General features: G+C 35.7%; 1 protein-coding gene across 17 annotated transcripts in view; it reads right to left on the reverse strand.

The window, feature by feature from the left end:
* The window catches only part of LOC120630886 (kinesin-like protein unc-104), a 130,992-nt gene that overhangs the window by 45,040 nt on the left and 71,255 nt on the right, over window positions 1-14,697 (reverse strand). The gene's annotated exons all lie outside the window — the stretch shown is intronic.

Consider the following 14,697-nt stretch of genomic DNA (forward strand, 5'->3'; position numbering starts at 1 on the left):
TCTACGATGTGTCGTGCCAATAAAAAGGTTCTGACTCAGCTTAATGTTCCGGATACTAATGTACCCACAACGCTGGTATTCTGTCAGTACCTATTTAGTTGAGGGAAGTCCAGTTATGAAATCACATATAAAAACAAAAAAATATAAACTTTTTAAAAGAAAGTAAACTTCATAATGGAAAGGAGATGAAAATTCATTTTTATTTAAGTAGTAATGGAAAAGTATGTTAGTCAGATAATAATTTTTAGTTTTTAGTAGTTTAGATTGCGGAGTAGCAAATTACTTCGGCCTCAATGTATAATTTAAAAAGTAAATAAACCACTTTATTTGGGACACCCCAAGTTTGTAAACGCTAATTTATTGCGGATTTATAAAACTTTATTTATTGCTAGCTGTTGCCCGCATTCTTCGTCAGCGTTTATTTCAAAAAAGAAGTCAAAATAGTTTTAAAAGTACGGCATGATAGTGTCATTTTTATTCAGTTATTTTCTTTTCTTTTTCTTTGTTATGTTAGTACCAATTATTGTATTTTTTTCCATTCTATTTTCCATTCTATTAATTTATCGCTATCGCTATCACAGCTTCGTCCGCGTTTAATACATATATATTTAATTCTATAGTTCAAAAATGAATAAAAATTTCAAAACTGGTGGGATTCGAATCCATCCGGTAAAAACCTGCTTTTATCACACACACACAATGATATCCATTGCCTTTAATCTGCGACGCTCTGGTGACTCTCTCAGGTCGCGATTGCCAGAGATTCGCTGGTTCAAGTTTATTTGCTTCCAAAATTTTTATATGCATTAAAAAAAATTATAAATTATTGAAAAAGATATCAAAAATTCAAGAGATTGCAAAAGAGCAGCAATTTCAAGTCCGGTTGGTTCTGAAATTTTTATATTCATTTGAAAAATTTATAAATTATCGAGAAACATATCTCAAATTCAATTACGCTCCGATATGTATTTCGTAGTTCTGGTAAACAAATAGTGTACTGATATAGACTTCCGTATACTAAAGTCTTCTTTTATCCGATATCTGAAAACACGCCTTGAATTCAATAACTCTTCGATATGCATTTCTTAAAAGATACCGTTTTATGCTTGTTTTATGAAATGGTTTCGTTGTGTAAGGCCGGATTAGATGACGGTTTGTCGCGACGTATCGACCGGCGACACCGCTGCGTCGCATCGCAGTTCAAACGAATTCAGACACGTTAACGTATGAAATGCGAAGTTATATTTCTTTTGGCGCGATGGAGAAAAATTATGAGTGTGAATTTTTACGATGCGCGCACACCGACACCTGAATTCTACATTGTAATGTTAGTTCCAGGTGGCATTAAAATCGATAACTATGTTCAAGTTGTATATATGTACTAGTATTTTTATATTTAGAACACGTGTTTCGTAACTGTACAGTGTGAATAAATAAACATTATTACGTTAATAAAACCTTTTTGATTGATTTTAATATTTATCGTTAATCACTACTGCGTTTTAATAATTTTTTTTGCCTACCTATAACTTCTAACGCTCTTTCTCTAAACTCTTTTTTTTAACTCGGGACTTATACATAAACGTATTATACCAATGTGCAATACGTGCAATATGAAACACTATTAAGTGTTAACATTATATGGATCGAGCAAAAAGCAGCATAAGAAGTCAAAGCCCAGTGGTAAGCGGTGATAGACCAGTGGTGACGGCTTACTTTTCATAGTTATGTGCGTTTTTAATTTATGCAATTAAATTTCACTTGTTATAACGGTGAAGGTTTACATCGTGATGAACTCTGCACGCCTGAGAGTTCTGTATAACTTTCTCAAAGGTGTGTGGGACAGCGTGGTGGAATACGGCCTAAAACCTTCTCATTCTGTGAGGAAACCCGTGCCCTGTAGAGGGCCGGTAATGTGATAATGATAGTGAGAAAGGACTCCAAAAGCACGATTCTTGTATGGGGACCCTATTAAATATTCAAGGTATTGGATTCGATTGGGTCGGGTCAAGATGTGTAAGCTATTAGACTTCTCTGTTTAAATACTCAGTACCAGCCCGGAATTGGTAATTAAATAAATAAATATACTACGACAATACAAACATCGCCATCTAGCCCCAAAGTAAGCGTAGCTTGTGTTATGGGTACTAAGGTAACTCATGAATAATTATATGAATAATATACTTAAATACTTATAATGTATAGATAAACACCCAGACTCTCTTCTTGAGCTGTTTTTAACGACTTTGGTTGCCTGGAAGAGATCGCTATGTAGCGATAAGGCCGCCAAATTGTATACATTTTTTTAAATTTTTACTTTTAATTTGTTATGTTTATGTGGCGTACAATAAAAGTGTATTCATTCATTCATTCATTGAAAAACATTCATGTTCATCACACAGTCCACAACATTGTCCAGTTGTAGGAATCGAACCCACGGCCTTGGCTCAGAAAGCAGGCTCGCTGCCTACTGCGCCAATCCGCCGTCTTCGTTTCAATTGGTGGTGCCTCGGAGAATTCATTAAACCGTCAGAACCGGTTATTTTTACTAATATGTTATAATAATCTTTAAAGGGTAAAAACTGCATTGAAGCAGTGCGGTGGTTCTATGCTTTGTATCCCCCTCTCTTCTGGGAGAGATTGCCTGTGTGCAACAGTGGGATGTTGATAGGCTTCTGAAATATACTTCAGTGGGAAAAAAATTGATAGTTTTGCACGGTGTTTTGTATGGGAATGAGAACTGGTTAGTAATAGCAATACCGTAAAAGCTACACATCAAAAGGATTCCTTTATTAAAAAATCCTGAGCAGTTCTCGCAATATCTCCCGTTCACGCCATTTACTACAATACTGCTTTACGACTCGTCATATTGCATCTTAAATAAGATTTCATTCCCTAAGCGGCACTCCGAGAGATATCATTTCATTTTATTTCACTGCATTTCGCCAACTTTCCGACTTTAAAATAGGTAACTCGCAAAGAGTTTCTATTGCATTAAATTTACATCTTAGCAGCCATTTTTTTTGTACAGAGGTTTTCATTTTGGTGATATGAGTAACTTCATCATTAATAGGCCCACTACTTACAGGGCAGGCGTTTCCCCTCAGAATGAGAAGGGTTAACTGCCGTAGTCAACCACGCTGGCCAAGTGCGGATTGGTTGCAACTAATACTAGTTTATCTGTCAAAGTATGGAGGTATCAAATTTTAAGGACTTGCCTTTCATACAAAATGGCAGTTTAACGCTAGAGTGGATTTGATGTTAGTTTACATGAGATCTCGTACTACTGAGGCCACTGAGGATTTTTGGCCAAAACTCAAAGAGTTATATCAACTGGTTTATGTACATGATAAATGGTGTCAAACTCAATAAAGTTAAATCAAAAATCTTATGTGCCTGGTTTGATTTAGCTAGAATAGTTTGCTCCAAGAAAAAAAAACACCTTATACTGCGCTCGCTTTAGCCTATTTTCCAGCGTTATGGGTCGTTAAGATAAACACTTTTACGGTGCAACCAAACATCTAACAACGATCAAAGAAATCTTCATTGCATCCGTGAATGCAGTTTAAAGGATAAATAAATATAAATACCATACGATACATAGTGTTGAAGGGGGAGTTAACTTTGATATTACAATACATACGTGTACTTCTTGATATGCGTCTTTCATCATGATACAATAAGTACCAGCAACTTCATAAAATTCTAATACCTCAAAAACCTTGTACACTAGTAACAGTCTTCTAAAACTAGCGCTCCTAATGACACACTTGTGAAATGAAAGCCGGAATTTGAGGCTATAAAACGTGTTTCAATAGATATCCTTCGTTATAGTGTTGCGATAATTAAAAATGACTTTTTACTAGACTGGAAAAGTTATTTGAAATTCGAACACGACGAAATGTTGTAAACGTTTTTTTACTTTTGTTTTTTTTTTGTTGTATTAAAAAACATATTGGGACGTTGAGAAACGCGCTTCGCTCTTTCATTCTTAAATCCTTGATTGTGTATTGTATTTGAATTGTTTGGCTTCCTTCGGACAGTTTTCCCGCAGTAGTGATATGAAAATTGGTGTATACGACTGCAAAATTATTTGTTTCTTGTGCATTTGATTCTTAGCTACGATTACTTCGCTGGGTAGCGCTACGTATACTATTTTCTTAGTATAGTAGTAGCTTGCTCAATATACAATTGAAGCGGTCGTTCAAATAACGACATTTCCGAAGCAGCAAATCCTATATAATTCAGTGATTGAAATTAGGAAATTTGACCTTAAATTACCTTGATATAAAGGAAGTAAGGTAAGGTTATTTTAGCCAGCTGGCTGGGTCACGGAAAACGTTATTTTTGCAGAGTCACCAGGCGACTAATTAGCAGAACCTCCACGCCAAAGGCGGCACAGCGGTATCCATAGTTTTGCCGAAGAAAAAATACTTTTACACTCTTGAGACACTGGAAAACGACTCTGTGACTGCGAACGTGCAATTTCCTTGCTAAGGGTACGGGAACACGCTCTCGCCTAAGTCTGCGGCTTAACACTAGCGTTTTATGAGTCAAGTTGCGCCCTTAAGTAAAAGCACTTTTACGACCCCCACCGAGACTCGTGTAATTTCATTTTGTTTCACTGCTTTTCCAGCTGCAACAGTGTTCTTCAACTTTGTCGGGGTAAAAACCTGGTAAGACTTTTATGTTAGGTTAAAAATTTTGTTGAACCAAGTTATGTTTACGAGTACCTACACCGCAGTTCTTGTAAGTCGCGGTTTCCTTATGTTTCTTATTAAATAAAGGCATTCTAGTTTCGCATTTATTTATTTATTTAAAGATTTGTACATACACTTAAACACAGCCTGCCAAACTCAGCGACAGTTAGTCGGCAGTAGCTCTCGTGGACTTTTACAAACACTACACTAAACACTAAATCACTTAGCGGCACGTGTTTGTCGGTAGGGTGGCAACTAGCCAAGGCCAAAGCCTCCCACCAAAGGAAAGTAAGCAAGGAATCTAACCCGGGAGCTCCTGCTTAAATTCATAGCGCTCACCTTTGCGCCAGGGAGGTCGTCAATTTATTTTTTTATTCGCTTTTCAAGAGAAACGAACAGTAAGTAGGTACTATTACACAAAAGAGTAATGACGCATTTTTATATCGCATAAACCAATGAAGTTTCCACAACTTCTCATAAACGGTAACATTAACCACAAATTACATTAAAATTTAAAAAGAAACATAAACTTTAAAGTGCTTAATATACTTAATATGCCATAAAAAATTTCTAAAAGTGAAAAATAATTTTGTCGTGAAAAATGTCTGTCTAACTATATTTGTCGTTCAAAGTATTGTACGCACGAGATGAAAAGGTTATCTACCGAATACCTTGTCTTCCAACTAGCCCACGCAAAGGGGTTGATAAAAGTGATTATGCTGAACAGAAGCTAAATAATGTGCCCTATTTTACCTAGATCGGACTTAACGATAACAGATAAATAAACAAACACAATTCCACGATTATAATATAAGAATGGATTGGTTGTTGTTACCATACAATTAACTGTTACAAAATCAAATAATTTTTCGAATCGAAGCGGTGATGTGGGAAGGAACTTTCGGGGGGCCGAGTTCGAATCCCAACAAGTTCTAACTTTTCTAAATTATGTGCGTTTGAAGGAATTAATATAATTTGCTACAACGGTGAAGGAGAACAACGTGAGGAAACCTGCATGCCTCATTCTCGATAATGTTCTCAAAGTTGTGTGGAGTCCACCAATCCTCACTGGGCCAGCGTGGTGGACTTAAGGCCTTAACCGCTTCTCTTTGTGGAAGGAGACCCGTGCCCTGTCGCTGACCGGTAATGGGTGGATATGATGATGATGGTGAACTATCACAAACGTTGTGCACTGCCTTGATACGCTATAGAGAATATGGGTAGTAGGCTATAACAATTATTAATAGCAAGGCAACAATATAAAGCAAGGGAGCACAAAGCTACGCGCTATCTCCCCGGTCCGGAAAACACCTTCAACAGTAGTTGTTTCTCGCATTCTAACATTCAAGGTCTATTAACAACCCAAGGTTACACAACTTACCTACTCGTTACAAAAGGCGCCAATGTAACGGAAAATGTGGAAATGTACCTACCTTAATAATGGTATCTACGAGTTCAGTTGACTAGACAGTTTACAGTCAGTTTCTCTACGCTTTAAAAGTCAGTCTCTAGTACATCGATGACAAATTTCACTAAGAACGGATTAGCCAAGCATTGGAAATAAATAATAAGCTACGCTTAGCAATGCTAAACCCTCTTTCCTATGATAGAACAGACCGGTCCTCAGGAGTGTGACATTAAGTCTAATAATGACAATGAAGTGGTAATGAAGCGCTGAAATCCGAACTCCCTAGGCTAGTGTTTAGGACATCTTTTGTGGAATTAAATATCGTTGCTTTAACGGTAAAGGAAGATATCGTGAGTTAATTTGAATGCTTGTGATTTCTCCATAATGTTGTCTACCAAACCGAACTTCTTGAAAGTGGGGAACTAATTACGGCCTAATTTCTTCTTTATGCAGAGAGGAGACCCATGACCGGTTATAGATTCGTAAGGACAAATTACTGGAGAGTTTGTAATATTCCATTACAACAGAACTTATTTTTAAACGAAAGTAGAGTTGAAAAATAATTTCTCAACAAAAATTTCTTATTCCGAAAATGTATAAAGACCTTTTTGCTCTTACAAGGCTGGGTCCTGCATAAATCGTGTTGCTCGAGTGCTCTCAAATCCTTAGCAAAAAGCTCGGTAACGTACACGTCTGACCTAAATAGATGTAAGCCTTTGTTCTAGACAACTCATCTGGGACGTAAACAAAATCTCATGTCTGCTTTTACAGCCTTTTTTGTTAGTTTGAACGATACTATATATTTTTTTTATAATTTTAATTGACGTACCAAATAGCCTATTGAACGTGATTGTTAATGGCAAACCACCATAAAATAAACAGAAGTGCTCAGAAGCTGCACATTGGATATCGAAATTGCATTGCAGGAGTGAAGGAATTTTAAGAGACAATAAATAATGTTAAGTTTAAACGCTGCACGTAAGCCACGTTCCTATAGCACGGACACGTTCCGAGCGTTACTTCCACGTTCGGAACGTGGAACACTTTTATGGTATGTAATTCGTGAAGGCTTAGGCTTGTGTCGTGGGGATTAGATATTTATTCAGTAGTTTATATCCCCGTACCTATTATGTACTTTTTTATATACAGTACATCAGTTTAATATACAGAGTCTATACTATAGACCACTACCAATGTATCTTTTTTTTTCAGTAATAATTGACGGACCAAGTTGATGGCCGGCCTGATGGTAAGTGGAAAATTATCGCCTAAAAGCAGAGCAAAAATTCACATGGCATGCAAGGAGCACGTCCTGAAGTTGGCTGCCCTGTGACCATCAATTTGAGGCGTAGGTGTTCCTCCTTACGCCTCACGCCTCCGCGAAGGACGCGGAAGCGTCACGGGCCTGTAATTAAACAGTTACGACGCCCTTGAGGCTGGAACACAGAATTGCAACAAAGCCTCTGGCGGCAGAAATAAGCATGACGATAGTACTTCCCCGGACGAGCTCAAAATTTAAACTTCCTACTTATTTAAAACTTGACAGAAGTAGTACATTCATACGTCCTACTAATATTATAAATGTCAATGGGAATTTCTTGTTACGCTTTCACGCAAAAACTACTTAACCGATCCTCATGAAACTTTGTACACATATTCTTGGAAGTGTTAAAAGTAATATAGGATACTTTTTATCCCGACATTAAGATCGGTTCCTTTGGGAGAGGGGATGATAGTGTTTGACGATTTATCACCATAACTCCGACAAATTATAACCGATTTAAATAATAATTTTTGGACTATCGAGGTTATAATATGGGTTTAATTTTGTCCAAACTTTATGTAGATCTGAATGTGGTTGGAGATAGAGGACACAACTTCTCAGCGAACAGAAGCAAACCCCTCATTTAAGGCTTAGCGATACAGAATACTTTAAATTTTTTTAGAACTACAACTAAATTGAACGTCACATCAAAGACACAATCAAACGCAGACGAAGTCGCGGGCAACAGCTAGTTATAGTATATACTAAAAAAAATTGTTAAGAGACCACGATTTAGCTTTGCCAAAAACTTGGAGAATTCGAAACTAATAATAACCTTGATCCTGGGGGCTTCAACAATATTATTATATCTTCTGCTCAGAATTTTCTCCAGCCTACGCGACACCTATAAAACGCGACAAGCGTCATACTTAATTAATAGCCCTACACCAAGCGAAAAACAATTGAAGGGAAAAATCCATTGTTCTTAAGCACCCCGCAAAGGCCCAGAATGGCAATCAAAGTGAGCCAACATGAATTAGCCACCCCGTAGGGAACACAAGCGGTTTGACGTTTATTGGCTATAGAGGTAACCTAATATGAGGGAAACATTTTCACTCTGGGCTAATATATTTTTTGATTATTAGTATTAGGTTTTTTATGTACAACGTGTAAATGAAAACCGAAATAATTCAATGTCTGTCTGAGACTGTCTGAGACTTATCTGGGAAACCGAAACCGATTTACTGAAGGAAATCAGATACAGAACTAACAATGAACTAACAATGAACATCACATGCAAATGTAAAATCAAGTGATTCCTGTCACTCTACTAGGTACGCGTCGCGTGTTCCCCGGGCGTCCAATAAAGCCAACGAGAGGGACATGCCGTGGTGGTTTTTAGTTCGGTTAAACGAGTCCCACATAACCTCTGTCCTGCCCAAAAGGACAGAGGTAGCCAAAAAGCTTTTCCACCACGACAAAAAAATAAAAAAAGGTACGCGTCGCGTAGCGTAGGTACTTTACACGTGTCGGTCTTAAATCTTCAATAGGGTTGCCATAAATAAACACTTAGAATATTTTGTATTAGTTTGTAGGAAAAATAAATATGCTTCTTTTGATTGAATATTTTTACAGGGTTATTCCTTATGAAATATACTTATGCACCCTTTAACAGTATTTCGTTATTCCGTTACAGGTTGTATATGGTTTTTCTGTCAAAAATGTTAGTGCCACCACGGATCTATGATATTTGGCATAACCGATGTTTGTACCCGAGTAAATTAGTATTATATCTATTATTGTTATATATATTTTATTCATAGATATTAGTAAAAGAAGAGTCACTATAACAATATCTTGAAAAAGATCTTAATGAAAAGAGAAATTAATATCATTGTAACAAAAACGTGGTTTTTGTTACAATGATATTAATTTTCCCGTTCATCATTTCATTCCTATACTAGAAAATGTTGTTTTTTCGTTGTTTCTTCGAAAAGTAGTTTCTTTAAAAACGTGTTGATTAGCTTATTTTGAACTATTATTAATTTTTGGTATTCTAGCGTTTAAACGATCTGAAATTTCATAGTAACTTGAAGACTCTCCTTTTTGGTACCAAAATCGTATACTAATTGCTTATTAAAAATGTTATAGGTCCGAACATAAACAAATCACGTGCTGTTTTCAGGAACTTTTTAATACCGCCATGCTTCCTTGATGAAACGTGGAGAAGTTTTTCAAAGTCTCAAGTTCAAAGGTTTATTTTCTTCTCTGTACCCCTGACAACGTGTTTGCGAAATTTCATGATTATCGGTTCAGTAATTAAGGTCTGAAAGCGTAACAAACTTACTATCGCATTTATAATATTTAGGTAGAAAGTTGGAAATATAATGATTATGGAATGGAGTTTAAATCGTTTAGCGTCCGTCTTCTATCCGCATACGATTCGATATATTAAATGTAATGCCTACGGAAATCTATAATAACGTATCCCTCGGAGATGACGCACACAGTGACGTCACGAGTTCGCCCAAGTAACGCCTACTACAAAACCTTCAATATGAGTGACGACTACAAAGGTCCTATTTGGTATTCACTGGTATTTATATTTTGTTGTACCGTCTATTTCTCGATATGTTATAAAGACTCCCTAATTGATAGATTAATGTTTAATGTACTCGTATTATGATGTTCTTAACGCCTACTTCTCCGTATGTTATAAATACGAAAGTCTTTCTACGTGTTACAGTAATGTTTATTGTCTTAATTTGATTAGTATTTAATGTTTTATTTGTGTCTTGGATATTGTTTCGAAAACTCAATTGAGCTCTGAAGATATGTCTTATACGAACTTTGCATTTTCCTAGGATAAAGAATACATAGCTATGGTTAGTATCCAGCCCATAAAAATATGTCCGTTGCTGTTTTGTTGCATTATCGCGGAAGTCTTAACGCGGGCAACAACTCGTTATAATATATTATGAAATCAAGCTTAACTTGCTATACTCCGCGAAAAGCAGGAGAATCTGTATGGTATAATTTATAATTTTTTCAATCCGTATACTCCACATCATACAGATCTTCGGCAATGTGCCCTCTACGAATGTTTCGCTCCGAAACCGGAGCATCCTCAGGAGATGTTGACTTAACAATCTTAAGAAGATTTCAGATTCTCCTGCTTTTCGCGGTGTAAATTAAGCTTAATTTTCGTAATATATATAACGTCTGCTTCTATCCAAGAACTAGTTATAAATATTTCAAAAGTAAATATTCAGCTAAAAGTGGAAAAAAGTTGTCCGTCACGACACTCGTGATGTGATGTAGATGTGAAGAATTAAAATTATCAAAAAAAAAAAAACTGTGGTATTCGCGCTGACAAGCGAGGCAGACGAAAATGTTTGACCGCATAAGAGAACGTTACGCCGTTTTCCGTGATGGAGCACTGCTAATGCGCTTTTTTAAATTAAAAGTCTAGCACAATTGTCTACCGTCATTTACTTAACCTTTTTTCCTCCCTATTGCTTCTACTAAGAAAAATTGGCTAGAAGCTTGCAATCAAGTAGCGAGTTGCTCTTAAAAATACAAGTAAAAGAATCTTTAAACCAATATTCAACAGTGTAAAAGTTACAAAGCTCTATCAAACATCCGTTCTCAAATAGAAACTTTGTACGCCAGAACTCAGTAAGACGATTTTAATTAAAATTCTAATGAATTTTACCCGCCGTAATTAGTGCTTTACTCCGAGGCTAGGTAACAAGTTTGTAAAGAGGCAAAAAGTCATAAATACCATTGGAGAGAGTGTTAATGTACCAAGTCTGCTTTTTGGTTTCATTCATCTATTCAACGACTAAAATAATGTACCAATTCTCCGTAAAGACCACTATGGTCCTAAAAAAATTAAGTATATGTAATTAAATAAATATAAATATCCTACGACAATACACACATCGCATTCTAGCCCCAAATTAAACGTAGTTTGTGTTATGGGTACTAAGATTACTGATGAATATTTTTATGAATACATTTAAATACTTATAATTTACATAAAAAATACTACTACTGAATAAAAAAATACTACTGAATATTTGCCAGTGTCTGGGTGTTTATCTGTATTTTATAAGTATTTATGCATGTTATTCCAAAAAATATTCATCAGTCATCTTACTTCCCATAGCACCAGCTCTGCTTACTTTGGGGCTAGATGGCGATGTGTTTAATGTACACCCAGACTTCTCTTGTACTCAGAAAGCAGGGTGGCTGCCCACAGTGCCATTCGGCCGTCTATTTATACAATAATAATGTAATAAATAATTAGTATTGTAAAGAGGATTTTTTTTTTATTTGCACCCAATAGGCTCCAAGACGAGTGGACCAATTCTTACAATTTTATAACTAATACAAAGCTTACTTAACAGGAAGTAACAAAGATTTTGAATATTAGATCCATTAGAAATTTTCAATAATTTATCTTTAAATTGATAAATTTTGCTCATAAAATTCATTTTTGGCGTCTTCTGAGAAAACTATTAATGAAAGTATTGTACTAAATGACTAAAGTACTTATCATTGCCTTACCTACAAAAAATCTCCGGGAAAACTGACGGTTCCCACGGGATTTGTAAAAAAACCGTAATTAACGCCGACAAAGTCGCGGGCAGCAGCTACTAAGTTCATGTGAAACTAAACAAGCTACACATAAACTTGTAGAAGAAGCACAAACAAACAAACAAAGCTGGTCAGTTAATACACAAAGTGAAATATAAGTGAAACATCGCGTGAGATATAATAAACTTTGCTATTTGGCTGCTTGCGTGGCATGACTACACCCTCTGGCCGAAATAGGAACGGGGCAATATTTCACTTGTAATCTAACTTGGCTCCAATACTTTCCCAAATTCTTTGGACAAATATATATAATTCACATGAGAGAACGCCGCCGCCGTGAATACTAAAGCTAGACGCAGTGGTACCAGCTACCAATTGACCGGGTTATAGAAAATTCTTATAAAACTATGGAACTAGATTTCTTCAAATCTATTTATATAAACATGAGTTGCTGTTCGTTAGTCTTACTAAAACCCGACAACGTCTGAACCGATTTGGCTGATTTAGGACTTGAAATACTTCCGAAAATGTGTATGGAAGGTTTCAACGGTAAGAAAACAACTAAAATCCTTCTGTATGTGTGTTTTTCACCTCTTCCTAAACTGAAATTTTTGGAAGGATGAAATTTTGTGTTTATATTGCAATGGGTTTCTAGTTGGTTTGAAAGCACTATTAGAACCGGTAGGTGGCGCTGCTTTACAGCTGGTGCAGATTAAACATCAATCTATCAATGAGGAAATCTTAACTACATTTGGCAGAGAAAAAATTGTAATAAAAAATTATCCCACCTACACAATAGCCTGCGAAACTTATAATGTGGAAAATCTGATTAAAGCGGAATAGCAAAAAAATTATTAAATTCTACAGTGTTAACGGGTGACCCAATCTAAAACATGAGATAACCTTTAGCACTTAAAATAATTTAATGGTTATGTCGTCATTCTATTTAGATTTTAATAGGTTTAAGGCTTTTGGATTTTATACACATTTTGTCTCAGCATAAAACATAAAACTATCGTTGATACAAAACAAGTTAGTAGCACTATAAAGTAATTAATTTCAATGTCGTTACAGTATTTACGTTTTATTTTCAATCTCAACATTAGTTGTATGTGTTCTTAAACAAAACGAATTCAGGATATTGAGTTTTGACTGTACTCGTACATACTAAATTGTGTTTAATCAAAACATAAATTTAAACGATGCCACTATAATTATCATTTATTTTGTAACAAATTAATCAATCTCGGTTTCCCATTAAAACCAAAGTCTCGCAAGCGTTTCGGTTGTTGATTTCGGATGGAATTGATTCACCGTAAAATTGTTTCCAAACATTTGTTCAGCGCTAGGCTATCTATTTCTTGTGACATTGATACATTTAAAGGTTTCGTCCGACCTTCTGTCGTAATAGTCGTTCGTTGGAGGGCACGCACACGTTCGTCGTCTACTTTGTTACTAGTCACAGACCACAGTAATGTTTATTCTATTAGGACCTGAAACGGTAAAGGAATGGAGAAATCTACAATAAAGAAACAATAGTACCTACAGTTCTGTAGTACAACTAGTTAAAACGCGTCTGTTACCCTGGTAGCTTTAGTTTTCAAAAAACATTTTAAACAAAATATTAAAATAATATTATTATTACGACTGACAATATAGTGTACATTTGTCTACTAGTCACGACTTTTCATTTGATACACATATTGAGGGAGTTCTGAAAAAAACGTAATTCAACTTTTACCAGAAAAAGCAATTCTACTACTCGCAGATGTGTATTGCTCATACATAGCATCCCCTGCAATTCTGGCTTTATCCCAAACTGCAATATGACTCACGCGGCACCCTCCCAAACATAGGCAATTCAAATACAGGGTGATTCACATTTTATTGCCCTTTTTATGAACTGAATGTGTAATTTACAATAAACTTTCCCACATAAACTCTTCCGCTGTCTAATATGACTGATTCTATTATGATGTTTGCAGATATTGAAAACAAAACTAAACAAATATCTACTTTTAATACTGACCTAATATTTTACGTACCATTATAAAAATAATAAAAATACGTCAAAAATCGTGTCTTTTCTATAGGAGCCCCGTTATATATTTATTTTATTCTGTATTTTACATCATATATGAAAGTTTCAACTGACGGATGGAGACGGAGGATACACGGATGCACAGACTCTTCGGAAATAGGGTCCCGTGTTTCCCTTTGGGTATCGAACTTTAATAAAAGGGGAAACTGTGTTATAAAACGAAATATATAAGAAATAAAGAAAATTCACTAAACTCATTCAAAGGCACTCTATATAGAATTACAGAGCTTTTCCCGCAAGGCGGTAAACGCCACTCTTCATAACCAAGGGCCAAATGAAGTTAATTCAGCGAGGTCTCACGAAATACGCGTTAAATTGTAACAGACGTGGCTCGTAAAGCCTCATTTAATGGACAGTAATGTCACCTTAATGTAGACAGATTCATTCGAGTAAAATGAATAACAATATTATTTTAACGAAAACTTTTTGTTTACATATTCAATAATACACCGCTTGCGTTACCCTGGGGTATTTTATTTAACTCAGAGTAAGCTGCTAATATCGGGGTCAAATTACAATTATGCCTAACGCATTCAAGTATTAAATAAATAATAAATAAATAAATAAATATACTACGACAATACACACATCGTCATCTAGCCTCAATTTAAGCGTAGCTTGT

This window comes from Pararge aegeria, chromosome 17, assembly GCF_905163445.1.
Source record: "Pararge aegeria chromosome 17, ilParAegt1.1, whole genome shotgun sequence".
Classification (NCBI taxonomy): domain Eukaryota; kingdom Metazoa; phylum Arthropoda; class Insecta; order Lepidoptera; family Nymphalidae; genus Pararge; species Pararge aegeria.